Consider the following 5,008-nt stretch of genomic DNA (forward strand, 5'->3'; position numbering starts at 1 on the left):
CACGAGTGTTGATTTGTCCTCAATAGAGACTCATAAGTGCATGTCCTAACTCCTACCCTATACTCGCCTACTGCGGCTCCTGCCTTTTTCTGCCCCCTCACAGCCTGGATCTGTGAGGGATTGTTTCAGTCGCTAGAGGGCAGCAGAGAGAGCCAAACGGTTGGTAATTGTGTGCGAATGAGAAATGACATTCCACATGGTGGCGCCGTTGTGTCAAGTAAAGCACAGATTGGCTGGCCTGCTCTGACTGACATACTGTGGCGACTATGTGCGTTTCACCTCATATAGAGCGCCCCATTTGAGTACATCAAGGTGTTTTAGACCACAGATAAAATAAATTAATGACTTGACTATCATTTTTTTGGTCTGGTGTAAACATTGCCATGTTAAGATTAACAGATAGTTATAGCTGCTTTGCCATGGCGAACCACTGAGGAAAGGCTGGAGGGCCACCTCTGGAATCCTTTCCTTAACACTCATTCAAAACAGTGTGGCTCCTACCGCAACTCTGCAAGGCCATCCCCACGGAAATCTCCCCAAGTGTAGAACTCACTGGGGCCCAGTGCGGACTCTTAACACGTTTCACATGTATCGGTTATAGGCCGCATGTATTTTTCCAGGGTCCCAGACAATCTGACACCTTTCCGAAACCTTTGCCACATCATTTGTCATGAGCCCACATCGTGACAGGTTAATTTTTGCCAATTACCTGCGTGCCTTCTGACATGACGGCCTGGGACGTTGTGCGGGTAAGTGGCAGACCGCTGCCGCTGTTGCCAAAACAAACGAACCTTCCCACAGACGTGGCAGAATAGTTCACAAATTGACCCGCAGGCGGCCATTTCCTCTGCCTTAAATAAGCTCCCTCACTTCATACAATGGAGAGACATCATCAGCGCTTTATTATGGCTGTAAATTATGTCATGGGGGTGTTAATGTAGCCCAGGGGGAGAGTTCCTCCTTCAGAGCTAAAGCATATTCCCCGACATGGAGTCCCTTAAGGAAAGAACTGGAGAGGATGTTTTAACAGTCCATTTCACTCACGTCTAAAAAAGTGACCTGGTTTAGTCCATGGAATGAGAAAGGGAGGGGGGAGTGAGGGGGTTACAGTTGAGAAGTGACCCCTTAATTATACTCTCACATTCTCTCACACGCACACACACACACACGCAAGTAATGTAGGCCTACAACTGTCCTACACAGCAGTTATATGTATTGTTACATATTTTGTCCCATGTGTGAACCCCATGCCAACATTGTTTTGTCTCTGATTCAACAAAGGGCCACCACACACACACACACACACACACACACACACACACACACACACACAATGATGTCCATGCACATAATTTACAAAGTTCCCTTTGTCTTCCCACACTTAGAGGATATAGCTTTGTCCATATGTCTGTACAGTTTTACTTCCAAGTTCCAAATGAATAACAAGCAGACCCCTTGCTAAGTGCACACACACACACACACACACACACACACACACACACACACACTTGTACTTTAAGGATACTTTAAACACACTCTTTGCCTTGGGGCTTTGCATGGCCTTGGTTATGATTTGACTCAAGTTGGCCTCTCGGTGGGGTAGCCTACCTGGTAAAAATACACCCTGCTGACTGAGAACGCAATGTACAACACCAGTGTGCGCGCGCGTATGTGTATGCGTACTTGGTGCATGTGCAAAGAGTTGGCATACACAAGTGTGTGAGAATCAGACACACACACACACACACACACACAGTATTCTGAAGTAAGGAACACTGGCGGTGTTCCTTATTTCATAATATCATATATTGGCCCCTGCTGTCCAGTGCTGTATCCCAGCGTGACACCCGTGTGTTGCGTAAGAGCCCCACAGCCCACTCCCATGTTTGGGCGCCGCACTCCAGCCCTGTCAGGTTGATTCCCTCACCCCGCACCTTCACCTAATTCATACATACAGAAATAATCCGCCCAGGAATGTGTGATGTGTGTGTACGATGGTGTGTGTGAATGTCTATGAGTGAGTGAGTCTTTGTGTAGATGTGTTTGTGTTTGCGTGTGTGTGTGTGTGTGTGTGTGTGTGTGTGTGTGTAGTAATTTCCCAGAAGCATCCCTCTACATGGGACGAAGCGGGAGTGTTATATCTGGCATGGTCCCTGGTGTCTGATTGTGTGTTCAGGTAATGCAGGAGCTTGTGCGTTCTGTTTGATCACAGATGGAATATCCAGCTTATCAAAGGCTCTCCAGTCAGCTGATGGCCAGTGTAGACTTCAGAAAGCGCCACCCAAGTTGCAAGCAGGTGTGTGTGTGTGTGTGTGTGTGTGTGTGTGTGTGTGTGTGTGTGTGTGTGTGTGTGTGTGGGCATTAATAGATTCACCATAGTTTGTTTTCCACACATTGTGGGCACATAGTGTTCTTGCTTTGGTGAAATTGTTTGGCTGATTGAAACACCTCTCCTTCCTCCTGAGTGACGAGCAGACTAATAGAAAGAGAGAGAGAATGAGAGAGAGAGGGAGAGAGAGAGAGAGAGAGAGAGAATGTGTGGGAACTAGTTTCCTCTCCAGTCTGCATTCTTCTCATCACAGGTCTGGGATTCCAACGGCCCTTTCACATTGATTTGTGCCACCGTTTGGAATGCGCTGCCTTAACAACAACAACACACATCCTTTTGTTACATCACTTAAAGCAGGCCGTGCTGCACGGCGCGCCGGGCCGGCGGAGACTCAGCGCTGTGTCTCCATAACATGCCCCTACGCCTGCTGCGGCTCCCCCACCACCGGGTCCCGTCGGTGGGGCACATGGGCCGTCTTCCTCCCTGGAGCTGGTGAGAGATGGCTGCCTTAAGAGCCATGGAAAGAGAAAGAGAGAGAGAGAGAGAGAGAGAGAGAGAGAGAGAGAGAGAGGGAGTCATCTGACGGCTCAGGGAATGCTCCCCAGGCTGCAGGAGAACACTGTGTTCCAGAACTAACTCTGACCCACTTAAACCACATCAGTCTAATAAAAGAGCCCTTTTTTTATGCATTCCACACGGACACTTAAGACTGATAAATAAACAGGGAGAGAGAGAGAGGAAGTCCCCTCTGAGTTTTTCACTGACACAGGAGGAGTGGTAGAACGGAGGGATGAGAGAGATGGATGGAAGAGAGGTGGAAGAGGAGAGAGGGGGATGAGTAGAAGATATGATGGGAGGAATGTGAGAGGGTAAAGAAGATGGAGAGGCAAACAGGAGGGAGAGAACAGAGGAAGGAACACAAAGGAAAGAGAGGAGGAGGAGGAGGAGGAGGGAGGGACATAAATCTGTCTGGCTTCCTCTGCACTTCCTGTCCACTCTGCTGATCCTCGCCTGCTGATCAGCCTCATCGACTAGCGGTCTGCACACGCAGGCGTGCCCCGCAGACCTGATGGACAGCTGCGCAGTGATAAGGCCCAGGGGAACTCTGGGATAGAGGAAGACTGTCACACCTTTTCCCTCGACCCACCCCCACTGATAACATTGTTAGCGCTAACACTGTTCCACGACCCCAGCAACCAGACATTGTGTTTTCATCACGGGCCCCCTTTTTAATGCTCAGCAATTTGGCCGATTAAATCAGTGAACCATAAACAATGTGGCCGTCTGGCAGTCGGACACACACACACACACACACACACACACACACACACACACACACACACACACATTGTGTACACCCTCTTTAGGAGCGTGTTACATAATTGCGAGGTGTGAGAGGGGAGAGCCCTTAACGGGGGTTAAAGGCTGCCACTTCTGAAGTTGTCCTTGGCGACCAGCAGAGCATTCCGCCCCGGGAGCACAGCGATGGGGAGAGATTGGGACAGACACAAGAGCTTTATAGATGTCAGCATGACCCGGGAGGAAATGTGCGGATACACACACACACACACACACACACACACACACACACACACACACACACACACACACACACACACACACACACACACACACACACACACACACACACACACACACAAACACACACCACACACACACACACACATACATAGTTACTAGCAGAGACAAAATACACAGTTAAATGGTACGTTTAAAAAGTAGACATACAGTTTTTTACAATCACTTTGCTACTATTTTCAGAACCTTGATGTCATTTTTCACAACTCTAGACACAAAACTCACAACCAATGATCAAAATGCACATTTTTCAAAACTCTAACCCTTTTCTCAATTGCTTGGATACAATATACATACAACTTAGATCATTTGTTCATTCAACAAAACTCACCTGTTCAATATGATACAACTTAACATCAAAGTACTACTATTTCAAAAGGCAATTCACACATTACATTTCAAATGAGCGTCTATTCATTTCCTTACAATGATCTAACTATCAATTGATACAACTGCTCAAAATGATAAGTAACTGTTGCATTACTCTTATGCAGTTGTATGGAAACACGAAACAGACACACAATCTTCCATGTTTACTGCAAATCATGAAAGTTTCAAGATACTGTAACGAGATTCACTGTCACCAATTAGCGTGGAGCATGAACCAATTAGACTACAATATCCATGGATGTAGCCTAATATTTTATATCTTTATATAAAGAATATATATATATTTTATATTTTATATTTTTATCAGGCTGTCTTTTCTTTTCTATTTCATAGCTAATTATTTTTACTTTAATTCAAAAAAACCTATGTTGTGATTGTACTGTAGTGTTTTGCATCAATATATTACGAACTTTGATCAATGATTCCACTGTGTCTGTAGTATTCTCTCTACTACTGCAGTACTTTTACAGAGATGTGTTTACTGTACTGTTCCTGTAGTACCATAATGAAACCTGTATCACCTATTTTGTTCTACAATATCTAATGATTGTACGAACAATCACACAATGAAACTATCGGTTGCTTGTGTGCGGGTGATCTATAGTTATGTTTCAGTGGTATTTCACAGTAAATTAGTTTTTTGAACCAATGATTGTACAATTGCAAGATTTCTTTGAAGATGTGAATGTA

Source organism: Sardina pilchardus, chromosome 3, assembly GCF_963854185.1.
Source record: "Sardina pilchardus chromosome 3, fSarPil1.1, whole genome shotgun sequence".
Taxonomy (NCBI): Eukaryota; Metazoa; Chordata; class Actinopteri; order Clupeiformes; family Clupeidae; genus Sardina; species Sardina pilchardus.